A 27870-nucleotide genomic window follows, 5' to 3' on the forward strand; every position below is an offset into this window, starting at 1 on the left:
CAATCCAGATGGTAAGAGCACAGGAGTCCCTGTCCAAGGTTCTAGCCCAGCTTCCCACTAGCAGCATTCCCTGCCCGCAAAATTTATCCTAGAGACATCTCAGAAGTGACTTGAGGGAGCAGTGTGATTTCAAGCCACACAGCTGAAATGCAATCATACCCCTTGTTCTTTCTCGGATTCTCCTGGGCATTTATTTGTTGTGGGTTTATCTTAATAAGAAATGGCAATGTCTTTTGCCACTGAGCTTGCTAAGGATAGGCAGATGATGGTGATGAACTAAAAGCAGTGCATATTTGATCCTCCAGTTTCTACCTCATCACAGATGTGGGTTTTTTTTTTTTTTGGGGGGGGGGGGGGGAAGCAGGAAATGCTAAATCAAAAAGATCAAGGCCTAAAAATTTGCAGAATTATTAAAAAAGACTAACGAGAAAAATCTTATATCACTACATGCAGAAGAGAAGAGGCCAGTGGCATTTGCTTGCCAGTGATGGCAGACGTACACAGAGCTGGAAAAGGAAGAGGACTTTCAGATTGGATTTAATGATTAGAAACAAAGTCTGTCAGTCTGCATCTGTTGTGATCTTGTTTTTAAGCCTGGGGCAACAAAGTCATTTCAGGGACTGGACATTTCAACAGGGCAAACCTCTGTGGGATTTACCCTCTTCTGTTATGGAGAGGTCTCTGATATTGCTTCCTCAGCTGCCCACTGCTGTTTGCTACCAGCAGTTCTTTGGCCCAGTACTGAGCATGCCCTGGTTCAGCCAAAGCCACCATGAAAATCTGGACATGCGTCCTCTTCTCTCTACCCCGCCCCTAGTTCGAGCTATAATTTCCTCAGCTTTGCCATCTGAGATGGTTCGATATGGGCTCCCTAGACCATTTCAGGCAAAACTAGCCATTTAACTAAACCTGTATTTCTTAGCCTAACCCAGCTCTTTTTGACCTAAGTGAGTTACAGAGTGAGCACATGGGCAGTTTGGCTGGAAAACTTGAGAGACTGGTAATGTTGAGCAGGGTGGGAATGGTTGTCACCTCAGGTCACCAAAACTTTCCTGGAAGTGGATGTGCCTGTGTCCTGAAACACCACCTGAAAATGAGTTGTGTTAACTTCCCTCTGTACCCTACCTCACATACTGCCTGTCTTCCTCTGACCACAAAAATCTCACATCTCCATGGGTCCTAAGAGTTGAGCTGAGTAAAGACTGCTACCATTCCTACCTCACCTCTTTGCTTCCCTGGATGAAAATAACTGAAGAACTTCAGACCTCTGAGACATATTCACCTCCCATGCATGTGAGATGTCAAGCAAATATTCTATGTGCAGAAATTCCCCCTGGATTACCACACTCCAACTATAGAGTCCATCATGCCACAAGATCCTTTCTGTGGAACCAGACATAATCAACATGAAATAGCCCATTCCGAATTCCTAGTCTCATTGCTAACCATGCTTTGAACAGGTTGCTGCACTAGATGATCTCTTCAGGTCCCTTACAACCTGGATTATCATATAGTTTTATAGTGCACCTGGGGTAAAAGGTCACTAAAGCAGACAGTGGATCAAGGGACTACTTAGTGTTGAAGTTACAACCTATGCACAGGGAAAAGGAGAAGAGCAAGGAAATGGAAACAGGATTATGCTTTTTGACCAGTGTTTCAGACTTGGTATCTCCAAAGTTGACTGCATCCATGGGAGATTTATAGGGAACAGTTTGTTCTGAAGACTATAAGGTGCAAGTAAATTTATGGCTTCACTGAGGCTTTCTACCAAAGCTTTGCAGTTTCCAATAGGTCCTGAGCAGGAGCACACACCACAGGAAGGATACATGAAACATGGTTGGTTGCTAGCTATGTCTCCTGATCATCAGAGCATCTGTTGTGTAATTAACATTTGCTTCAGCAGAAAACCCCATTTATACGAGATTGTTGAAGTTTCTGGGTTATTTCATTTCCCAGCACCTTTCAAAGCTCAGCTTTTATGTATCATGTTCATAGCCAGGTTCCAAAACTTCCCCTGTATTGTGTTGGTCTTTCTGGGCAATTTATGAGGAGAGGAAGAAAAAAAAAATTACTACTGGGAGTGCCAGATACTGCTCAGAATAACAGCTTTCGTTGGTGGCAACAACCACAACCAACTTTTCTTTCCATAGCCTGGGGAGAGACAAACTTGGCACAGCCTGTAGGCAACTCAACCATGATAATATTACTGCTTGAAACAACATCTATCTTTGCCTATTCCCTGAACCAGCATAGCTAGAGTTTAACCTATGTTTCCTTATAACTCTGAATACCTTATATCTAGAATTTAACCTATGTTTTCTTAACTGAGTCACACCATGCTATTGAACTAACTTAATTTCATTAATGAAGGACATTTCATGTAAGACTGAAGCAATCCAAGTCTGTTGTAGGCAGATACAGTGAGTCAAGGTACTTTCTGTAAAGAAAGCCTGTATATTTTAGTGGTTAGCAACTAGCTAGTAACCGGACACTGAACTGTGTCCAATTCTGGGGTCCCCAGTACAAGAGAGGACATACTAGAAAGACTGCAGTGTAGGGCCACCAAGATGATCAAGGGACTGGAGCACCTCCAGACAGAGCCAGGCTCTTTCTAGTGGTGCCCAGAGCCAGGATAAGACACAAGGGGCACAAGCCGGAACACAAGAGCGTTTGTCTAAACATCAGGAAACACTTCTTTACTGTATGGTTGACTGTGCAATGAAACAGGCTGCCCAGAGAGTTTGTGGAATCTCTTCCTTGGAGATCTTCAAAAGCTTCCTGGACGTGGTCCTGAGCAACCTTCTTTGGGTGGCTTTTCTTGAGTAGAAGGATTGGACCAGATGATCTCCAGTTTCCTTCCAACCTCAACTATTCTGTGATTCTGTGAGAGCTGATTTGTCTAGACACAGACCGCTCTGTGGCAGCTGGTCTCAACACCGAAGACCCTTACATACTTAATATTTGAACATAGACATGGCCCAGCTATCTTCAGAGAACTTAGTGAGGACATGATTTTAGAAGGAAATTCTTGGAAATGTGTGGTAGAGCATATGGGACAGAGAGGGTTTTAAAATCTCTTTTGACTAACTACACCCATGAATGTCAAACAAGGACAGAGTGGATGACCATATTTCATACGTAAGTCTCTCACTGATTTAGCTGAGGAGGACAGATCCTTTCTTGAGATCAAGTAATTGAACAGAGTAGAGCAGAGAGGGATCAGAAATGGGAAGGCATGTGGAGGGCAGCTATAGAAACCTCCTTCCTGGTACACTGCTGACTATGGGCTTTGAACTTGAATACATCTCTTGTACTACTATGGAGTCCTCCTGTTTTCTATTCATTTGCACATCCCTCCTTAGCCTTTTATTTCCAGAGATTGTTTTTCTTCTGTTGCTCTGACTGCTTCTGAGATGATGGTGGCTTCATGCTGTACCTAAGTCATCCTTTCTTCCCTCTGGCCAATGCAATCTTGAGTCAGCAACAAGCACCTGAAATAAATACCCTATTTGGTATTGGCTGCATTCATTTCCTGTCCTAGGATGTGGAGCAATTGATTACCTCATCGCTAAGAAGAACCAGCCTTGTTGCTGAATTTACACAGGCAAACCTTTCAAAGTTCCTGGAGGTATTAACTTTAAGGGGAAAGGGCCAGAGCTTTCTTAGATTTTCCCCTTTTATTCCATGTCCTTGCAGGTTTTTCTGATGGCAATGGAAAGAGTGAGGCATCTGGATATCTTCTATCCATTTTGTTGTAAAGTCATCTTCCCAGGGTCATTTTCCCGTTATTGCAGTGTGTTGCGCGGGGAGGAAACATCCATTCTACAGGGTGTCCTTTTAGAGTTAGAATAATATTAATGAAGTCACAGAAATGTGTGAAGAAAAAACTAAATCTCTACAGTTCACTGTGGCCATCTCTACTAAATATCTGTAGGCTGTCATTGTTCCTCAGCTAAGCTTCTGAAACCTTTCTTCATTTTGGACTTTAATTTTCTTGTACTATAAATTGACTGGGTCTGGATTGAAGGTTGACAGAAATGAAACCTTTTCTTTCTCATCTGTTGTGCAAACATGGTGTTTTTCTCCAAAGATGTCATTCAGCACTGCCTTTTTCTTCCATGATTATTTGTCAGTGCAAAATCAATGTGTGAATCATAGAATCACAGAATCATTTAGGTTGGAAAAGGCCTCTAAGATTATCTAGATGAAGCTGCAAAATGGTACATAGATGTCTACGGAATTATTGCATTCACAAGATCTCTGGAGTCAATATCTCTAGGGGTCAGGAGTTACCACATATGTATTAAAACATCCACAGTCCTAGAACTCCCAAGAAATAGAGCCAATAAAATGTCTTAGTGTAATGACAGTTCTAATGATTAGACATATTACTTATCAGAAATATGTCTGTTAGCACCTCTTTTTAGTAACCTATTTCTTCTGAGGCTATCTCAAAGTCAGGTTCTTTGAGTGCTCAAAGACTGAGGCCAGTCTTTGAGCCCATCTTTTTTTTATTATTATTTTTATTCCAGTGTCCTCAGAATTCAGGCTTGCAAAGCCTGCTTGTGCAGGGATGTTCCACAAAAGCTAATGCTCATTAAAACTTGATGATCGTCTCCTGTAAGTCCAGTGTATGTTGTGTTTTGTATTTTTTTTGGGGGGGAAAGAGGAGGGAGGTTGTTTTATTTGTTGTTGTTGTTTGTTGTTTCTTTGGTTTTTTTGCTTCAAGCTTTTGAAAAGCCTGAAGTTTGGAAAAATAAACAAAACCAGAAAAAAAACACAGAGAGAGAAAACTCTTGATATGTTTATGAATACCCATGCTCTACCCAACCTGCTAATCTAATTCTTTGTGAAACCAATTTGCATTTTGTTTAACAATTTCATCAGGCATAAAGCAAAAAATTAATTGGCTTCCACAGTTGTATTTCTTTGCTAATTTGTACAACAGAACAGGAAATTCATTTGCTGAGCTGTGGAGATTTGGTAAATGAAAGACCTGTTTCTCTGCTGTCTTGGTGAAGTGCTAGAGCTTTCCAAGCTTAAAATAGTGTAAACAGATTGACAGCCACCATTTCTGCTGACACTCCAGGAACTGAACAAGTGGCCTCTAGAACTAAAACCAGAAACTGGTAAAAAAATGAGTGCATGTTCCCCAGGTAGAATTCTAATGAATACATGTTCTCTGAGCATCAGACCTCAGTAAAGAAGTATATGACACACTTACCAACAAGATACGAGAAGGAAAAAGGGTGAAAGGTAATGATAACAACATTTAGTTGTTAGGGACTGAAATAATGCTGTGTTGGAGGTGCACAAGTGCTTTCTCTATGTAGAGGAGATGAAGAACAGGTCTAGTGTCATAAAAGAACAAGTAATTAATCAGTTCACAGTGCTTTATGTAAGCATTAAATTTTAAGTACTTCGTGTTTGTAGGGCTTGTTATTCCTGGATATTCCTTCGAAACCTTTTGAGAGACATGAAACAAATTACTGGAAAGCTTCACTAGATTTTCTTAATGTAGAGCAAACCTTGTTGCATGTCTGCTTGGCTTCGGTATCCCAAAGATCCTGTGCTGAAGCAATATGAAAAAAAGGTGACTGGATTCCAGCAACCTCACATGTTTGTTTAAGGTTTTGGATTAACACACCCATCTGACTTGGTTTTTATTTATCACTCCCTGTATGTTACACCCACCTAGAATCACAGAATCATAGAACGTCTTGCATTACACTCCCTGTATAGGCCAATAGTGCTTTTAAAATGTCTGTTTTTGAAGATAAAGAATGTGTTTTCATTTTCTTTTTTCTCCATTGACATTCATCAAATGTTGACTGGCATGCTCGAGCATCCTGAGGCCAGGGAGGTGTGTAGAAAAACACAAAACAAGTCTTAGCCCACCCAGAAAGTAAAGACTGATATTTATCTCCCACTGAGTTGAGGTGGAGTGAAAGCCAAAGTGAATTACAATATAAGTTGGTGGGATGAGGGTATCAAAAAGCAAAGAGAACAATGGGTCTGAAGGTTCAAAATGAAGGACAAAGACATGGATACTAGCTACAGAAACAAAGAAACAAAAAAGGTCCCTATTTTCCAGATGAATTGAGGCAGTGAGTGCCTGAAAGGGTGAGAGCCTTGATTCGCTTGCCTGAACACACATATCTGGGGTGCTCCACCATACCTGACCTGGCCTTCAGCTTTGGTTTCTGTCCCTACACCAGGCTGTGTATTATGACCAAATCCCTACTGCCTACTGAGATGAAACATATGCCACCTCTCTTTGTTTCTATAAAAAGGAAATGAGGACACACAGATCATAAAATGTGATGCATGGAACAGGACTTTAAGGCATACCTTACAGTGCGCCAATCTTGCATTTTAGGCAGGACCTAGATGGTCAGCTTGGAAAGTCCCAGGAGAAAGACTCATGGTTTGACTTTCAAAGGTTGACAAATATCTTTATTGGGGTCGCCTGTGCAGCCTTTGTGGTTGCCTGTTTGTGGTTTGATGCTTACACATTATGATTAAGTCTTTTATTATATGATCAAAGGTTTTCCCTCCTTGGTCACAGAATTTTTGACTCATTCAGGCAGCAGGATCGATTTAGATGCAGGCTTTGTTAGTGAAGATTATTGTTAATAAAACTTGGCTCTTTTTTTTTTTTTTTTCTTCTGGGAACTTGAAAGTGTACAGAGTTTGAAATATGGAAAGAAAAGAAAATAATTTAATGTTGCAGCTACCAAGAAGCTCGATTTTCCCCCCATCTATGCCTGGAACTCTGATGTAAGTTCTGAGGTAACTTATTTGAAAGATTTTATTTCCAAAGTTAGAATCTTGCCAAACAAAGAATCAAATCAAAACAACAACAACAAACCACAGGATTTACTTTGCAGAAGCACTGAGAACTCTTAGCAGTTGATGAATTCAGAAAGAAATGTTCTTGAAAAAAGGCTGAACAATAACAAAAATTCTGAAAAATCAAGCTGCAAGAACCACACTAGTATCACCTAAATATAAATGCCTGAACTTGGAAGTCTAATTGTTAGCAGCATCCCTCTACAGTAAAAGGAGAGAGGCACAGACCTCCAAATTCATTCCAGCTCAGCCTGTAAATGTTCAAGCTTCTCTCAGCTGCCCTTCAGGAAAGCCTACTAGACTTCTAATTTAGATAAATCAGTTTAGGTCCAATTCACTCAGGTCACAGAACCTCAACCCAGTCTCCATACTCAGTGGAAACTAGTCTTCTGTTTGCCTTTGCTTTAGCTCCCCACCGGGTATTTCTGTATCTTAATTTGCCACAGAAGCAGTAATGACAGTATCTTAAAGGCTTCTTATATTGCTGTGATGCTTCATACTTTCTGGAAAGTTTAAGTGAATACCTCTTACTTCAGAGTGAATTTCGACTTGTGCATTGCGAAGAATAAAATCTGCAATGTGTTGCAGATGTAGAAAACACCTAGACAGCTACTTAGTCCTTACCAGCCTAATGTTTATGAGGTTGATATTTATCTTGAATAAAACTCTTTTAAAGTAGCTTATGTGCATACATGTCCCATTAGTACCCACCCCCACACCAGTACAAGGAAAATTGATCCATTACCATCTAATGTCTACATTATCTCATTTCCATTATTTAGGAAAATATCTGTGTTGATTCCCATTGTCTGTAGATTGTAGCCTAAAGTCACATTGTATTAGGTTTACTTGTCAAGGTTTTGGCAGCAGGAGGGGAAACTGCAAGTGTGGCCTCTGTGAGCAGAGCCCAGCAGCTGCCCCATGTCAGAGCAGAGCCAGCCCCAGCAAGATCCAAAAGGGACCTGCTGCTGGCCAGACCCGACCCATGAGTGAGACTGGTTGGGCCTCTGGGAGAGCAGAGTTAAGGGAAAAAAAAACTGTTGTGCAACAGCAGCTGGGAGAGAGAAGTGAGAAATGCGAGAGAAGCAGCCCTGCAGCCCCCAAGGTGAGTGCAGCAGGAGGGCAGGAGGTGCTCCAGGCACGCAGCACAATTCCCCTGCGGCCTGTGGAGAGGCCCCTGGTGGAGCAGGCTGTCCCCCTGCAGCCCACGGGTCCCACACGGAGCAGATCTCCACGCTGCAGCCCGTGGAGGAGCCCCTGGTGGAGCAGGTGGATGTGGCCTGGAGGAGGCTGCGGACCATGGAGAGCCCCCGCAGGAGCAGGCCCCGGGCCGGAGCTGCAGCCCGTGGAGAGGAGCCCCCGCAGGAGCAGGGGGTCTGGGGGGAGCTGCCGCCCGTGGAGGACCCTTGCTGGAACAGTAATTTGTAAATGATCTCCCTGTCCATACCTCAACCCATGAGCTTTTTTTATATTGTGTTTTCTCCCTCTGATCTGTTGAGGACGAGGAGTAAGAGAGTGCTGCTTAGCTGCCTGCCAGTATGAAACCACCACACACATCTCCCTGATGACAAGCCACGGGGAATTCCTAAGTCAGTGATCCATACACTTCCCTTGTTGTTGAGCTCAGAAGGCTCAACAGACCATCAAAATTAGTACCAATAATCATACTTTCCTAATATGTTTTCTCCCACTTATCAGCAAATGCCCCTTCTTTCCCCTGGAGAATGCTTGGCTGTCTTTCTTCTGTTTGCGGAATCTCTCTGAAGCAAGGCTTATTTTTTACTTGATGATGACATTATCTCCTGACTGTTGTTGTGCAGAAAAGGTCTCTGCTAAAGGGACATTGTTTCTGTAGAGCTGAAAGCGGGTGATGGTCCTCGCCCTGGAAAAAATTTCACTAAGCAAATGATTATATCCTTAAAATAGCTTTCAGGAGCTCCCTGTCTAATGGATTACTAAGCACTTTAAACAGAAACCTTTTTACATGAAAGAAAGCTCAAGTAAACTCAGCTGCTGCCTCTGCTTTGTAAGTTTTCACTGAACCAAAGTCTGCTGCAGACATCAGAAGTTAGGGGGACTGCTTCGTGAAGGGGTTCGGACGCTGCTTTGGGAGATAGAGTTCCTAAAACTGTAGTCTGTGCTACAATCATGACTTTTTACATTATTTAGCTGGTACAGAAGAGCTGAGTCTTGGCTGTATTAATACATCCAGGAATAGTTTGCAAAGGATGGGAGGAGTGTAAAGCTGGCAAAAATACCTTTTATGCCACTTATCCTCTATTTCTGTGTTAGCAAGGGACATGTTAGCAGAAATGGAAAGTACCACAGAGACCTGCTTCTGGCTATATCTCAACAAACCTCTATTATTCTATAACAAATGAGAGATGTTATAGCTGACCTGGTATTTATGGATGTACCAGCACTGTTTCAGAAATAATTATTTACATATGCCATTGTTCCCCATATCATCCTACTTGCATATGGTGGTATATGCAGAATATATATCATTATATAGTTATTTGAGAGAATTAAGATCCTGAATTTTATATTAGGGATTGAACATATGGGCTGTACATTCTGTGGCAAGCCATTTCAATTCCTCAGTGCCTCCATCCTTCTGCTTGAGGTAATGACACTAGCTTTTCCTAGCTTTTCCTCTTTTCTTCTGGAAGGATTTGGACAGTGTTATCCAGACTAGAAAAAAGTAGTAGAACATTACACTATAGTGGAACAAGTGTTCTAATTTCCATGTCATCAGACATCAGATGACCCTGTCTGCCAGGCAGAACAATTTAATTTCTCAAGCATTTCTTGAGAACTCAGAAAATCAGAAACTGTCATCCTTGTAAGACTCAGCCCCTTTCTCAACGTACCCAGCATCTATGAAAAAATCACCCTTGGCAGCTTAGATGGTCCTGCTTTGCCACCTCTGTAGTTCTGTGCAGTATTTCATTGAATAACAGATAAATCAGCAGCTCAGGTTGGAATAACTGAAGTTTTATCTTTGGAGTTTCCGCTCCCTTTGAAGACTCCAGTAGAACTGGTCAAAAACTATTTCTGCTGAAGCATTTTCATGACAGGAAATGTGTTTTTTGTCTGAACTGACAGCCTTTCAATAGAAAATATCATTCATGATGAAACATTTCAATTTTCTGATTGGACTTTTTTTAACTTCTCACCTTTTCCAGCTCAGTCAGAGATGTAAATACTCTCCTGAGGAGTGAGCTTACTCTGGGACAGAGATCATTCTCACGCCATTTATTTTTACAGTGCCCCAGTTAGCCTCTGATTCTCAACCATAGCACCGTGTGGTCAACAAGTGCAAGCAAATGATGGGATTTCTCTGCTGTGAACCTCAAGTAGACAGGAGCTTAAAACTGAATTATCCAATGAATTAGATTTAGTCCCAAACTAAAATTTCAATCTTAGGACTCTTTTGCTTGTTCCTCCTAAGGTGGGATACTTATCATCCCAAACAAGGCATTTATTGGAAGTCAGCTGAGGTGCTTACTCTCTCTAATGAGACATAGAGATCTGTATTTTAAGTGGTTGAAGTTTAGCAGAGATGAATCCTTGTCTTCAGCTCCTTTGAAACATCTCAAACTAGGATCATATTTTTAATTAGTCAGACCTAATGACTAAACCAATGGGTCAGGTCACACAAATTGTATCAGTAGATTCCTGGAAAAATTTCTGTGAACACCTTCTGTTGGTGCATTTTGTGGTATTTCTGTCTATCTCAACGAGAGAGTGAATAAATTTAATGTTCTCTTGCATTGTAAAGGTTTTGGGACGAGGGCAGTCCTAGCATCCAATCCAGGTGTTGCTTTTGGAGCTTCTCCAGGTTGATTCTTGATGCAGCAATCAGGATGGTCACTGTCACAATAGAATATTTGAAGTCTCTGTTGGATTAATGGCTTGTTGAATTCACCCTGGCTTAAAACTTCTAAGTGTAGACAGGGCTTTGCAGTATCCCACCCAAGTTGGCATGTTCTTCCCACGGCAGTTAAATAGCTGTACAAGAAGCCAACTTTTCTTTAAACATCTTCTATAATTATTTTGTATGAGGTCTCTGTTGCCTGAAAGATCCTCTCTCATTCTTCCATTATTTTTTTTACACCCTCTCTTTTTTTCCTGACATATTGTGTGTAATGGATGCAGACCAGACCAGAACAGGAAGCTTCTTTTGCATGTCTCCAGCCAGACTCAGCATACCCCCCATCAGATTGCAAGAGGTTGGATCCCCCACATGGGTGTATTAATAATGCTATGAAGGGAAAGCTCTGTATTGCTCTGACATACAATACAAAGGAACCTTGGCACATCAGGAAGTGGAAAGGCAGTTTTGGCACCAGCCTTGGTAAAAGCAGGTCACACTGCTGTCTGTAGCTCAGCCTCATACCCAGACAGTTAAGACCTGAAATCATATCTGTATTTGTCTGGCTAGAGCTTCAGGCACACAGTGTGTTTTATGTGGATGAAATTAGAGGCATGGATAACAAGCAACTGCTTGGGATGTGCTCACCTCAATGCTTCTGTCATTTGCAAAAGCTGGGCAAATACTTCTCCCATCAGCTCTGCAGCTTTCAAAGAAGAGAACCCTGGCTTACATCAATCCGATAGAAAAGAGGTTAAAGCCTTTTAACTAGACCCTCAGTAGTTTTACATATGCAAATGTGTCCGTATTAGACACTTGCCATCCCATCACAACCCACTGTTCTCAAACATATTATGCTTTTTAGTGGCTGTTGTAACAGCTTTGTGAAGTAGGCTGATAGTCTTTTTTTTTTTTTCTTTTTTTTTTTCTGACAAAAAGAACATTTTAAAAGTGCCTGTGAACCTAAAGGTGTGAGCTTGGGAAGGGTATAACAATGTCTGTGCATATAAATGTCACTGAAATTTTGGGGAGTTAGGAAATAAGGGAATAAGGCAATGCAGTCCTTTACTAAAATTCAAGATAAAACTGGGTTTTATTTAAATAACACTCAATGGCAGAATTCTTTAATACATGTTGTATGTTTATCTATGTGTGCATGTCCATATGTAGGTGTACCTGCATGCCAAAAGTTATACCACCCTTCATTCAGTGAATCCCAAACTTTTCATATTGCTGTCAGTGTTCAGAATTTCTCTTTGACTAACAGATATCCTTATTACTGGCATTTAATTCAGAAAAATACTAGTGAGGTAGTAAAAACGAGTGACAAGCTGCAAACCACTCACCATGGTCTGGAAGACTGTTGGTGGTTTATAGATGACAAGTTAGATTTCCTTAATCTAAGCTATAATTATCCACACAAATACTAGCTTTCAAAGCTAAATAATGGATTTTCTTTCACTTTGACTTTAGAAAGTTTGGTTAGAAATTATACTTCTTAGTAAAATTTTTATTTGAAGAAACTTTTGAAAGTGCTTTTCTTTTTTTTTTTAAAAAAAAAAATATTTATTTTTAATTGGCAGCCTTTATAAGAGTCAAATGTTGGTAATTAAACCAAAAACGTTCTGTTTCATTTCAGGATGTTGACTAGAAAGGGGATTTTTCAAAGCTCCCACCATAAATATTTATTGAGAAGACATTGCTTTTTCAGCTGAAGAGCTAAGGACCCTTATTCTGATGAAGCTGTTTCATTTTTAGTAGGATGATCTTATATTAAGCCTCCGCATTGTCAGGATCGAATAACTCATCAGTGACCAAGCGAACAGAAACACACAGCTGCAGCACTCGGCACTGGTGCAGCCTCTCCTCAGGTACTGTGTGCAGGTTTGAGCACAAAAATATGAAACTATTAGAGAGCATCCAAAGGAGGGCTACAAAGATGTTGAAGGGTTTAGAGGGGAAGACATAAAAGGAGCAGCTGAGGTCTCTTGGTTTGTTCAGCCCAGAGCAGGGCAGGCCGAGGGCAGGCCTCATGGCGGCCTGCAGCTCCCTCACGAGGGGAGCGGAGGGGCAGGCGCTGAGCTCTGCTCTCTGGGGACAGCGACAGGACCCGAGGGAAGGGCATGGAGCTGGGACAGGGGAGGGTCAGGCTGGGGGTTAGGGAAAGGTTCTGCACCCAGAGGTGGTCGGGCACTGGGACAGGCTGCCCAGGGACGTGGGAACGGCACTGAGCTGCCGGAGTTCAAGAAACGTTTGGACAATGCTCTCAAACATACGGTCTGGTTTTTGGGTGGTCCTGTGTGGAGCCAGGGGTTGGACTTAGTGATCCGTTTGAGTCCCTTCCAATTCAGGATATTCTGTGATTCTGTGGTTCTGTGAGTACTCTTTAGCTGACCTGAATGACATGCTATGGCCTATGTGGAGGTAGGGAAGTACAGCTCTCCTTCAGTACGTTGCTAGCTGGTCAAAGAAATTGATGTCTCAGCTCATATCTTACTTGAAAGTTTGGATAAGTCACGAAATCCTTGTAGGGCAGAGATGAACGTAGTGTTGTCTGCTTTAAAGAGCCGTGCAAGTGTAGGCATAGTGGTGAAAGATTCAGAATTTCTGGGGATGGGAATTGTATGATTTTCTGGCATTTGATACTTGTGGATACACCACCTTAGTATAGCACCTCTGAATTGATGTTTTGAGAATCCCTTCTGTAAAAGCTGCTGTGAAATGCAGGTGGAAGACAGAAGGGGGATAACATATTTCTTTTTCTTTTCTCTCTGGACACAGTGAGCTGTGTATTAGAAACAAAGTTCCTCTGACCCAAGCAGCCACACTTCCACAAAACTTTGGTCCCATCAGAGCTATTCTATCCACAGGAGAAGCACAGCAATGAAAACTCCCCCTGCCTGAAGGGCAGAAACAAGAAGAATTTATAACCCATCACAAATAAAGCCCTTTTCGCTTTGCTGGCTTACATGTGTTTTTCATCACAGAAGATTCATCAAATGGCACATTTCATGGCATAGTTTCTCAGTCCAAGGGAAACCACGTTTAATGTACTGTATTAAATAAAGTGTTTCTCTGACTCAGATTTCTCTTTCTTTCCAGTCCATGCCAGTTGGCATGGGCTGGGTACTAGAAGTCAGATGGGCAAAGCATGTTCATGTTGTAATAACAACGTTTCTTAAGAGCTACTCCAAACTTGACAAGCCCCAGAATGAACCTTCTTCAAGGTCTGGAATGTGGGGTTAATTTTTCCTTTCTCTAAATTAGAATAATCATTTTTTTTAATTTTTTTTTCTTCCACATGTCCTACTTTTTCTTCTCTCTCTTTTTTTTTTTTTCTTATTTCACTGTATTATTTTACCCTAATTATGGAATATTATTAGAATACTGGACTACTAATACATTTGAGCTACAGAAGCTGATCCTGCCTTTAAACTGAGTAGAAACATGCTGAAAACAAGTAAGGCTTGAGTCTAGACTTTATGCTTTCATCTGAGTGTACAAGTCACATTTATAATTGGTGAGAAAAAACAGAAAAAAAAGTTCATTACATTCATCATATTTCTCTGAACATTTATATTTAAATATTGTCAAACTTAAAGAAAAACAATATTTATGCCTGTTATTTTTGAGATCAAATCTGCTAGTGAATATTTTCAAAGTTATTTTCTTTCTTTAACAAAAGCAAGACCCAGTGATTAAACTTGTTCAGTGAGAAACTCTCTGCCACAGAAGCTATCATTGTAAATAGGTAAGACAGATGAAAGAACCATTATCCTCATTAAATAGTTGTATCTTACAAAAATTAAGATCTTTCACATTGCCACAAGGACTGTAAGCCAAGAACTCAAGCCTAACCTAATTTGTCTGAGGCCTTACCTATCCCTAAAATAATATATTTCTAAAACAAAATATTTCTGGGAGTAGTTTAAAGTTATCACCTGCAGTATTTCTCCCATAATTATGTCCAGATTTGTCATGCCGGTTCTATGAAATAAAACACAAAACAGATATCTACACGTTCAGGACAGTGCAACAGCCTTTGCATATTTTATTTCTTCACAGCTCACACATACCAACATGCACACATGTATACTTACCTCAATGAGAGAGGAAGATAAGGCAGACAAGATGTTGGGTTTGGTACCATGAACCACAGGTTTGGATCTAGAAGCAGTTTCTAAACTTCTGTTGGCTCTTCAGTTTTAAACATTTGTGATTATAAAAGTTTAAACAGCTCTGTAATTTTAAATATCCATGACTTCTGTGACATTTCTACAATACCTAACAAAAGGGGACCCTCCTCCTGGTTAAGGCCTTTAGGTCCAATTGCAATGCAAATAATGAGTTACTTGAACAATGCTGACTGACTTTTCCTTGGGAAGATGCCATGAGGAATAGTTGCTTGTGATAATTCCTTTTGCAATGTCAATCATGAGCTCTTCTAAGTGAGAAACAACAGCAAACAATGTCCCGTAAAGGAAGGTGGTGGTTGGTTTCTCCAGCCAACATAACCCCCCACGATAACAAAAAATATGAGCACAGAGGTGTTATTGTACAAGTGCTCAGGGCCCGTGTGTGGCCATGGCCACCTCAGTAAGACTTTCCACTAAGTCTGAAGCTGGGGGTGTGTGTGGTTTGCTTGAATAATGGAGTGTCGGTGGAGTGAGGCGGTGATTAACTAATCTTGGGTGTGTCTTCCAAGTCAATGAGTACTCAAAGGAGAGACATGCAGGGAGGAGGGAATGCGAGCCAACTGAAGACGAGCAGAAAGGAAGGATTTCAGCAAGATATAAAACTAAATTATCAGCATGTTCCCTTCTGGCCTTAAAATGGCATCTCTCTGCGATGGGTAGAAGAACAATGTAAAGGCTATTTAAAGATGTTTAGCTGATCCTGTCACACCTCCTGGCGTTTATTTGGTACTTCTCCCTTTATATCTTTGTTTGGTAGATAAACTGCTGGTCTACAGTGCGGTGATCTAACTGGAAACCCTTGACATTTGTTCTCATTTAGACACTGTAGAGTGTTCTGAGAAGAGTTGCTGGAAAAATGAGAGCAGTTTTTTTAGGGCAAAACTTACAAATAAAGTACACATCAGTGTTACTTTCCCTTAAGTGTCCCTTTTGGAAAATATTTTCTGAAGAAAAATTGAAGCTCCAGTCTACATATACTTTTCCATCTTGAGTTCAGTCAGTTAACATTGTCCTTTTCCAATTAAACATACTGGTGTTTGTTATGTTTTGTTTCATTTTGATTCCCACCAGGATCATAGCAGTATTCAAATCACAAGAGACATCAGGCAGACATCTAGTCTTAAATCAATAAACACCTTTTTCCTCTTTTTGTTTGTTTGTTTGTTTCCTTCTAGGTTGAAAAGCTTGTATTTCATCAAAGGAGCATTCAGAAAATATTTACCTGAAAAATAGCTCTCTCTGAATCCAGGTCATTTTTTTTTTTTTTTTTTTCAAAAAATAAAACATACAAAAATTTGTGTAATTAGCTGACCTTTAAGTCTCTTGCTGCATCATTTCATAAATCTTGTAATGATGTTCATAGTTTAAGTCAATTAGTGCATGGTTTAACATGCATATATTTAGGTATTAAAAAGTAGGAGTCTATGCATGCTGGGTGTTTGGATTTTTCTTTATAACTGTTGTAAATCAAAAGCAGGATTCAGTTACCTAAATATACACATCCATTGATATATTTGATGTATACCTCATGTAGAGATCCAGTGTACCTTTATCCAAGACATTTCATCTGAGGGTAGGTATGACATGGGACAGAAAGACCTAGACCTATGAAGACCCATGTCATCTACCTGGACTTCTGTAAAGGCCTCTGACATGGTCTCATATGACATCATGATCTTCAAAATGGAGAGAGATGGATTTGATTGGTGGACCATTCCATGTATGAGGAATTGGCTTGAAGGTCTCACCTAGCAAGTGGTGGTCAATGGCTCTATGTCCAAGTGGAGGCCCATGATGAGTGGTGTCCCTCAGGGGTCTGTCCTGGGACTGCTGCTGTTTAATATCTTTTATCAACAACATAGACAATGGGATCAAGTGCACCCTCACCAAATTTGCATATGACACCAAGCTGAGTGGTGCAGTTGATACAACAGAAGGAAGGGATGCCATCCAAAGGGACCTGGACATGTTAGATAAGTGGGCCCATGTGAAACTAATGAGGTTCAACAGGTCAAAGTGCAAGGTGTTGTACCTTAATTAATCTTTTTTTTTCTTCCTCTATCCCTTTCTCCTTTCCACCAACATGGTCACCTAAAGAACAGGTTAGCTGCCTGAATATTGGCATCTAAATTGAATTTCACCCTAAACTTTCAAAATTGAGAAAAGATAGAGATTTGTCTCAGACTAATTTTCATCATTTACTTTGTCATAAAGTTTGTGCCCCATATTTTATACTTTAATTTCATCCAGGATAAATGGCTATAAGATGCAATCTATAGTCAACTGGAATGGAGTATGGATATTTTGCTAAACTTTTCTAGGTGATGTTACATAAAGATAATTAAAAAAATTAAAAAAAAAAAAAAAGAACAACCAAACAAGAAACAACTTCTTCAAGACAGAAGCTCCTCAAGAATCTCTCCTGATCACCACAACCTTTCAAAGATAATCAAGAGTGGCCTTGCAATGTCAACTGCCTACTTCAGCACTCATGGGGGTAATGCATAATGGACCCTTCTTGTAAAAACTATGGTGTAAAAGAAGATAGTGCTTGCCCAGATCTTTGCTTGCAATAAGGCCAAGCTTCCAGACTCAGGAGCACAGGGAGGTTTCCACTTCCAACAATTTAGATCTAGCCATTATGATTCATTAGTTAATTAGTTAGCCATCCTTGTTAATATAAAAGCAGTACTACCCTCAACTGGGCAGAAGGTGTGCCAAGAAATTTATAATTTCATAGGTCTGGTCAGTAGCCTATTCTTCTAATTCTTCTGGCTGAACCACAGCTATCTTCTTCCTTTCTGATGATAAAAAGGACAGATTCCCCTTAGCACCATTGTTGCAGTTACTCCCCTGAGTCCCTATGAAGTAGAAGGACTTGCTCAGTCCCATCCAGGATGAACTTAACAGTATGAGTTTTAATTATTTTCCTATTCGTAGCTCAAGTGTTAAGTAACATAGCCATCAGCAAGGAGATCAGTTTTATCTGAGTGCATTTTATGCTAAGCTTACAAAACAACAACAAAAAGAAACAAACATTTCTATAATCCCATTAATCTGGAGATAACAAGGAAAGTCAATTCAATTTGCAAAGAGTCATGAAGAAATGTTTCTGGGATTTTTTGAAGTGATGAGAGAGCTGGGATGTTAACTTCAGTTTTTGGTTATCTAACTTTGATAGGTTCCTATGAAAATCCCACCCACTGAGCCTGCAGAATTATGGTGAGGTTTTCCAACTAATCCTAGCAGAACATGTGCCTAAACCCCACTTATATCCAATGTCAATTAGATATAATATTTCCTTTGAAAATCCCAGCTGACATCCATGGCTACATATATATAGTCTACCGTCAATCAACCACTTATAAAATATTAGTATGAAAAAGAAAGCAAACTTTACAGGTTGTCTTGTGGTTTCTTTCGTTCAGAAAAGATCCAGGACTGTGACTTCTTGGAGCAACCAGGATTTGAGAAGAAATCAAAGAGAACGCACTCCATAGGAAAATTGTATGTGTAGTCTCTGGAGAAGAGAAAAAAAAATAAAAATAGCTCTGAGTTGTAAATCAGCAGCCTTTGCCTTACTTGACAAAACACCTCAGTACTCTGAAGAATAACAAGAAAGTGAAGTGCACTCTCTTTTTCTATTTTCTTCCTTTGCTTTTTTTCTCCCTTCTTTTTACCTTTACAACTCTTCCTCTCTTTCTCCTTTACCCTCTTTCACGGCTTTTATATCACAAAGGCTGATGATATGTCTGCAGTTGTTTCTGGTAAGAGTCTAAAACAAGATCTGTTTCAGGACCACTGCTATTTACATGACCATCAGTCATGCAAGAAGTAAGAAGAGCACACACAAGAGCTATTTACAGGAAGGAGAGTCTAATATTTGAAATAGCTAAATGCTGAAAGAGAGCAGGTGTCCCTTCAGCTCTGGCACCTGGACTGACCACATAAGTAATTAATTACTGGAAGGTGAAATTGAAGGCAATTAATGCCCTCCTAGCTCATCATTACTGCAACTGGAAATCTGTGATACTGGGCTGGAGCCTGAAGAAGTCAGCATACCAGCTGTTTAGAATGTAAACACTAAAAACTGTGTGACATTTCTACAAATGTGTAAAAGCAGTGAAAAAGCAAATATCACAATGAGATATGAGCTCCAGTGATTAATTTGATTCAGTACAGCACAACCATTTTCCTTGCACAGCTGAGTTTAGGGAAAGCCTTCCAATAAGCGCTTGAAAATTCAGTTGTTGTGGGCTTGCAATATAAAACAAAACAAAATAATTAAAATAATGAGAAAATCCAAACATTTAATTGATTTGATATGAAGACATTTTGGTGGAGGGGAGGGAGGACTTCTTGGAGTTAGCTGAAAAAAATAAAGTTGAAATGAATAGACTAAATCTATGACTTGGTAATGATATTCATGTTTTCATTTATTAATCCATGATATCAAGCGTAGAAGCTCAGAATTCAGCAATGGACAAGAAAACACATTTTCTCTGCCCAGAAAAGAAAAATAAATAAATAAATCAGTGCCAACAGACAAGACAGGAGAGTGATGAAAAAAAAATAAAATAAAATGTTACCCTGGAATGGATCTGGAATTAGATCCAGAGGCTTTAAAGATATTCTTATATCTTTTATGTTTGCTTGCTTGTTTGTTTTTAAGAAGATGCTAATTCCTTGAAAAAAATATTTTTTACAAAAATAAAAAAGCAACAGATCAGTATCAGTTAAAATTTCATTGGGGTGTTTTCTTGGGGGGGAAGGTAGGGAGAGAGCAAATAATTTGGGGGAAAGACCATGCAGATAATGAAAGTGGTTTGTATTTGAAAACACAGTTAGCTATGGGAGATACATGTTCAAGTTCTTCATCAGCTCATCGGCAATGAGGAAGGCAAAGACTAGGATACAGGTCATGCCCCGCCTCCAATCATGAGAGAATGTCCTGACCACCAAAACACATCATTAGGCTCTCCTTATTAGCTATATAATTACTCATAAAATGGAAAAGCTCCAACGGGAGAAACTGAGAGAGAAAAACAAACAAACAAAATTCTTCAGTTCATCTTTTGGAGAAATAACCTGAAAGACTGGGGAATCTTCTCTATATTCATTCAGGCAGATCAAGGATTTGAACCTAAGCTCCCATTCTTGAGAGCATCCTAATTAGCTTTTCTGGGATCCATGATTTTCTCTTTTCTCTGTCTCTCTGTTCATCATTTTTTGTTATGTTTTCTTTTCTGTAAACTTCTTCTAACCTGGCATGATAGTGAGTTCTCAGTTTGTCAATGCTTTTTTGCCAATGTCTAGTATAATAGATTATTCATGAAAGATTGGGTCTGAATCTGAATCTCCATCATTTCAGTTCTTATCTCAAAGCTGCTTGTGACCACTATTATGTGATGTGTTTTTTTATAAAAGCGTGAGTACACTTAGAAAATTAGCTGATAAAATTTTCTTAGAGGTGGGGTATGGAAAAAAGATCAATAGAGTAACAAAGTAAATTTACCATTACGTAAATATACAGAGTTAAGACTACAAAGCAAATTATACTATTGAACAAGAAAGACACAATGTGCAAACAGAGAATAAGCTAGCTAAATTTTGTGATCTTTATTTGTTTCAAATGCAAAAATTACACAGAAAGAAGAATAAAGGCCAGCTTGGTGTGGATGTGCAAAAAGAGCCCAGATGCCCAGAGAGAAAAAGTCAAAAAGACCTAGAAAAAAAGAAAGCAAAAAAAAAGTAAAAGCTGACATGTCAAACCATGCTAATGTCTTTCTATTGACAGTAAAGAGTTTGTAGCTACAGGAGGAAAAGTAGCTGCCAATACATACATTGATTTTATTAGAGCTTTTAACACTGTCTCATATGACATTCTCAGAAATAAACTAGGCAAACATAGTATAGATTAAACTACCATGGGTTAGAGGCAAAACTTGCTGGAAAACCTACTGACAAAATAGGTACAAATGGAAATACGTATAAAGTGTGTTCTGCAAGGGAAAATTCTGACAATAAATAATGAGTGGTGATGAAAAGAGTGGAAGACAGATTACATTAGTACAGATTGAACATAACACTGAGAAAGGAAAGATCAATGTAAAATTGACATAATCTGGTAATTTATTCTGAAATAGGATCTTATTCAGGAAGGATCAGTGCAAGGTAGTATGGACAGGCAGGGGTAAACAGCTATACAAAATATGAGATGCTCATAAAGTGGTTACATAGCATGTCTGTGGAGATGTTTCTGGGCGTTATAGTGGATCATAAGTATGTGAGGGTCAACTTTGTTTGTCTGTGGCAAAAATATAAAAGACCACCTGAGAATGTATGAACAGGCTCGTAAACATAGGGAAACACTGATCTAGATGGCTTCAAAAGGGTTCAGGAAGCTGAGGAGCATTCATCACTGCTGATACTTGACAGTGGGTCAGACAAACATCTGCTAGGAATGACCTAGGAAAAGTAGATCCTTTCCAATTTTTTCCTTTTTCATAGCAGTTTTTCCTTTTGTGATAGCAGTTGCAAAGATATCTTTGTGATATTGGCACAAGACACAAGGGACGAATTTCCGTGAACCCATCTCACACACTTCTAGTGTTCAGCACCAGTGCTTTCCCCAGGGGGACAGGGGATTCAAAGTAAAATATTGTGCTTTATTTTTATGTGGGTTCCTATGTCTCTGTAAGGGACCAAGTAAAACACAGAGCTCAAAGCTCATATGAAACTGTAGATATGGATAGTCTGGGTCTGAGTTTCATGGCCCAGACCCTCTCTAACTGAGACTTTTAACGTTGTTATGAAAAATCCAACATTCCATCTGCTATATGCAAATCCCTCCTTATATTTTCCTTCTGAGACCTCCAAGTGCTTTTAAACCAGCTGAACGTCCTCCTGAAGAATGCTGTTTATGCTTTGCTCAATGCAGTTTTGACTTGATACATTTCTCAACACGGGACACTCAAGTGTGAAAGCAAATAAGCTGGCAGGTTTTATTAGATTACCTTTTATTAAGAGAAGAAACCCCCCCACACACACCAACAACAGTGGTTCTTTTTACATCAGCACCATACATTAGACTGTGATTCCTTGATAGCCAAAGCTGGCTTCTGCTTATATATTTTTCTCTCTGTCACTCAGCCTCCCTGTGAGGGATCATTTGACCTACAGAAGGTTATCTGTTGTAGTTTATGCTGCCACTTGAAGGTTTTAATACAATGCATTGTCTGTCCACTACATTGGGAATGACAATTTCTTTGCACAGAGTCATTGCGTTGGCTGGTTTCTTAAGCACCCAAGATCTTTCTCTGGTTTATGGGAGTGGATGCTGCAAAGGAAAGAAAGGGGAATGGTTGAAGTGAGGGTAGCCAGCTCTTCATGTCTCCTCCCCCATATTCTTCCCTTTTCCCCAGGACAAGAGATGTTTGTACTTTATTCTTGATGTGATACAAGCGTAAAAACACTTGTCAGGTGGTTAACTTATTAAACATGCTTAAGTCAAACACATCTAAATAAAGGATATATCTTATTTCAGTTTAGATGCAATAATCAGTTCTGAAAGTAATCTTACAGTGAAAAATTACAAAAAAAAAAAGTCTTATGCAGAAATGTTTAATTAAAGCTATCTCAGATCTCTCAAGATAAAAACACTGGAAGGTCTAGGGTAGAAGTTTTGGAAGGGAAAAGTTGTTTAAAAGTAACTAGCTGAAAAGAAAACATGATTGTTCTAATTATGTTTTTGCAAAAAAAAAAAAGAATCAAGTATTTTCAGGAACGACTGTATATTTTATGTGATTTACATAGTACAAGGCGTGCAAAGAATCATTCCTTGGGAACACAAATGAGGCAGCTGTTGACTACAATTTATAGATTTACAAATGGAGTCTTTGGGAAGTTTTAAATAGGGCGTTACTGAAAAGAGTAAAATGAAATCCCATGCCAAATGAATGTCCACCTTGTCCATGCCTTCCTTCATCTTTGCCATCCATCACTTGGGATGCTCTGGACTCAATGTAAGACAAAATCTATGCCCTCATCTACAGGGTAGTTCTGGAGTCAAACAAGGAACTTTTGGCCATGCAGGTTCTCCTCTTCTAACCGAAGTCAAGACCCTTACCCCTAATGAAGAGAATAAAACCCATAAAAAAGGAAACTCCCAATGTGCAGCCTTAAGAGTGCTAGATGATATAGTTAGAGACTTACACTTTTTAAATAAAAACATAAGAGGGAAATAAAACTGTAGGTAGGTTTATGAAGGAAGGCAGTAACAGTTATAGAACAATATTTGTGGACCTTAGAGATATTTCCTTGTACATCCTCTCTTCCGTGGAAATGGTTGTAACAAGCCAGAAGATCCATCAGCAATGGAGAGGCTTGTTTTGGTGAGAAAGCTGGCAAGACTGGAGTTCAAGCTTCAGTCACTGGAAGATGAATCTCCATGTTTTGGTTTCCAGGCATACTTATGTCAAGAGGACTGAAATGAGACTCAACCAGAACACTTTTTCCTCTTTACTCCAAGGCAATAGCAGAGTGACTGAAGCCAGATAATGGAGTGGCAGAAGTAAGTAACACAGCTTTGAGAACTTCTAACATGAAAACAGTCATCTCCCAAAGACCACTTCGAAGGAGAATCTTACAGGAGTAGATGAGACAAGAAAATGTACTGAATTCCAGTTTAGACGATATACCTCTGATGCTCAGGGAATACTATTTGCTCCGCCTATAGTTATTCAACATCATCACCGGAGAGAGAAAAAGGGCAGAAATTCAGCATGTATTTTTGACTATTCCTTAGCTTTACTTGCTTAGGTTTGAGCTGTCCAGTGTTAGGCAAGTCAGAGGCCTGAATTTCTGATAATGCAGAGCACTCTCCTCATAATCAAGTTCTATAACTCTATTTTTTTCCCCAAAAACGAACCACCTGTAGCCATCTGTTAGCATCACAGCCAATGTGTCATAGGTTACTGCAGTCATATGTTGAAGGAAGCAGTAATTGCTATTAAAAGGAACATTCATTTAGTATCCTTCCAAGTGCTGGATCTCTTGGTGAGACTGAGACCACCATCACTGCTAAAGAACATAAAACAAGGAAAGGGAGGGAAATAAGAAAGAAAAGAGAGGAAAATACTCCCTCAGCAGGGTGGGAGTTTACTATGGATATCATCGTGGGAGCATAACTACAATAGGGGTCTTTTTTTTATAGCCAATGTTACCCTAATTGTTTTTTATTAATTCTTGCTGCTTACAGTAATAAATAAATAATATCTTTTTAAAAATGGAGCAGAGAGTGAAAGAAAGAAAGGCATAAAAAGAAAAAGAAAAGGAATAATAATAACAATAACAAAATCCTTGTGGTAAAAATGAAAAAAGGGAAAAAAAGGAAAAAAGGGAAAAAAAAAGAAAAAAGAAATCTGGCGCTAACTCTAAGCAATTTGCACCTTGTGCCCAGATCATAACTCTCTGCCTCCACTGCTTCCACACCCCATGATTTATGTTTGACAGTCCCAAAGTGGTTTGGAAATGGCACAGCACCGAGACCTTGTGGTGAGGCTAACTGATGTTTGAAAAAACAAAAATGAGTTAATTTATGGGAGCGTTCCTTTGGACTGGAATTCCAGACCAACACAGCTCTCCTCTAGTGGAAAAGTTTTGCACACACACACACACATACACACACAAAATCTTCCCTTCTTTTCTAGTCCAGCCTCTCTTTTAGTCTCTTTATTCTATTTTCACCTCCCATTTTCTCTTCAGAATCTATACCCAGCTGAATGAAAATCACATTATTTTACTGTGTATATATTTTCTGATTTTTTTTTTTTTTTCATCTAGGAGCAATATAGTATTCTTGCCTTTTGAAGTTCCCTTCACCCTGTCTCTTACCCTTCTTACTCCCATGCTTTGTGATTTCCGTGGATGGCAGAAATATGCAATGACTTACAACATTTTAAAATACTGGTTCCAGCTGTCCAACTTTAGACATCCTGGGGTACTAGATTTTCAGAACATCAAGGAAGTCATTGTTCTTTCAATCTCCAAAGCTGGGTCATGTGGAAGAAAAAAAATAGATATAATATATAATAGAGGCAGATGTGGAGCTGGTGTATTATGCTTCTGTCTGCATACTCAGCATTTGTGACCCACCCAGGAAGAATTACGTAGGTGCTCAAATTTACGTGGGGAAAACTGAAGAGATGTGACATTATTTGACTATACTAAAGAAGATTCCTCCTTAGGATACTGGCACAAGACCCAGTTAAATAAGTCTGGCTGACAGCCTATTCTAGGTCTTGCAGGTGAAAATCAGGTGGGCCATCTCAGCTTTATCAGTATTGGGTTATAGGTACTTTGTCCCTTCCTTGTTGATATTTGTTGCCCGGATGCCTTATTTCCTCTCTCTCTCCCTTGTCTCTTCCCATCAGATTACCTGTCTGCCTGGCCACCTATACTGCCAAGAAGCATATGTGCATTGATCACTTGGATGAGATGTATGCCTGTCGATTGGGCAGCTGAGAGGAAAAGGAGTATTGACGGGTTGCTCAGAAGACCAAACAAAGTCTGTGGTGATCCTGCTACCCAAAAACCCTATATTTTGTCAGCCTGGCAAAAACAGTGGTCACTGTCTAAATACTTAAGAAGTGTAAATGATGATTTTGAGGTCAAAACAATAAAAAAAGTTAAAGGACTTGGCATGGGATCTTTATCCAAGAAAACTGGTAAATAATTATTCACTCCTGACTCATTTCCAATTTTCCAACTCCTCCTGTGTTCTTGATCAGCTGTGTTAGTTTCTTGTACTTTTCAGGCAACTAACTCACAGGGGGACCTGTCCTTGCCCATGACTATTCCCCTTCCATCTCGCTGTCTAGGAGCCTTTAGTAGGTATGTGCAGCTGTCTGCACAGTAGTGCAAGCAAGCTCTGCTGCTCTGCCCACCTCTATGGCACCTCACTTCTCCACCAACACTCCTCATGCCAGGGGAACAAACAGCCTGCTGGCTACGGATAGCTTCATCTGAAAGTGAAATACATCACAGATATAACAAGCAACCCTTCCTGTGAGAACCACCCAGATGATCTTACCTTACAGCTTCCCCTTCATCCTGACCTCCCTTGCTGACTATATCTGGCACTAGAGCTTGTGCTCCACCATGGTCCTTTTCTCCTCCTCTCCTATCAAAGAGAGGATGTTAACTGAAGCCAGGGCTGGGTGTAAAGCCTCTGAGATAGCACCACTATCACCTCTCTCTCTGGGTGAGAAGAGGCAGTATCAGCCCGTTCAGAGATAACTAGCTCTGTAGTGAGTGACAGTGCAGAGATAAACGTCCCTGCATTGACTTGCTGATAACACCCCGCCTTGTCTCCAAGGGAGCACCCTGATCCATGAGCTGAAACACAGTGTCGTGATCCAGGAGAGTGACTGTATTGGACTACAGGAGTTATTTTTGAGCACATCTGAAATAGCTTCAAGGAAAAAAGGGTTAATCCACTCCTCTCCACTGCAGGAATTAAGCCTTAACTTTTGCATCACCTAATGTGGGATGTAGAAATCCATTTGGGCCCCCAGGTCTTTATTTTCTCTGTTATCAGGATGGATTATGTCAACCTGATCTTGGCAGAAAGGAAATCCCACCATATGCATGTGAACTCCATCATTACACTTGCTCTTTGAGCCCTCTCACTTTGTTTAGTTCACAGTAAGCATGAAGCTTCAGCATCCAGCCTAGTTTTTTTGGTGATCAAGGGATCCCAAATGATACACTGCTCTTTCTAAAAACTTCTCCTAATGGTCTTATATGTTTAGAGGTCTTACAGTCTTCCACCTGGATGTTCCATTTCTCGTTCATTCTAATCATTCCCCTAGGAATAACACTAAATAACTGCTCGCCCTCTTTCTTGTTCCACACACTGCCTGGATTTTCAGGCTATTATTTCTCACCCTTTCTTGCTATCAGATTGTGTTGTATCTTTAGGCTGTTTGGTGTTTCTGTATAAATTGACAGCCACTGCTCATCTCCGGATTCCTTCTGCTTAGCATATAGTGTATACAATGTACATAGTCTTTATGTAGAGTACAGAACTGAAGCAGGTATGTTTGGTGAACATGCGAATGCAAAGACTATAAGGTCAAAATCAAAGTCCATTGCAAGTTCTTGATCACTGTATGCTCTAACTTTAAACTAGCTAATTACGAAGTAACTGCTGAAATGTGCAACTCAGAGTATACAGGTATCTCAGAATAATCCTCAAGTTGTCCCATGAAGAATTGTGCTTGGAGGCAGCTGCACAGTTATCGGTACCCTTTCAGCAAGCACAGACTTCTCCACACTGTGTACAGCCATGCCACAAAGCAGTGGTTCGTTTAATTTTTCTATTTGATGAAGACTTGAACAGCAGAGAAAACTTCTGTTGGACCATATTTCATATAACTATTAGGATCCCCTACTGCTTTCCTCCCAAAATGTTTATTTTGTGGACCACCACAATGGTCTGTATAAATTACTGGTGGTCTGTGCTCTTTAATGTGGGGAGTTACTGCTTTATAATATACTAGTAATGATTTTTTATGTTATTATAATTCAATATTTTCCTTTTTTCCCAAAAATGATATTAACTCAAAAAATGCCGACATCAGTGAAAGGGTGCAATCACCACGAAGCTTTCTTTCTTGTACTAATATAAAAATATTACCATTTTAAGGCAAATAAATCCCCATAAATTACTTTCTGTTTAAAATATTTTTGAAGCTATCAGATTTTTTGGCTTCCTTAAAATCTATCTTCTAGGTAGTAAAAAAATGGTTTTCAGTAGCAAAGAAAAAAAAAAAAAAGGAAAAAAGAAAGTCATACCAGCTTAAATGAAAAATTAAGAAAAATAAAAGTTATGAGAATTTTAGTAGAAAGCCTATTAGGAAAAAAAGTTTATTAGAAAAAGGG

General features: G+C 39.7%; 1 long non-coding RNA gene across 1 annotated transcript; it reads right to left on the minus strand.

Moving 5' to 3' along the window:
- Nucleotides 1-17587: 17587 nt before the first annotated feature.
- LOC310895587 lies at nucleotides 17588-18765 on the minus strand. Its single transcript, XR_014580785.1, has 3 exons — nucleotides 18606-18765; nucleotides 18326-18445; nucleotides 17588-17726 (listed from the first exon to the last, which is right to left on the minus strand). It is a non-coding gene; the product is annotated as an uncharacterized lncRNA (long non-coding RNA).
- Between the last annotated feature and the right edge of the window lie 9105 nt (nucleotides 18766-27870).

Source organism: Anser anser (genome assembly GCF_964211835.1).
Source record: "Anser anser genome assembly, chromosome: 2".
NCBI lineage: Eukaryota > Metazoa > Chordata > Aves > Anseriformes > Anatidae > Anser > Anser anser.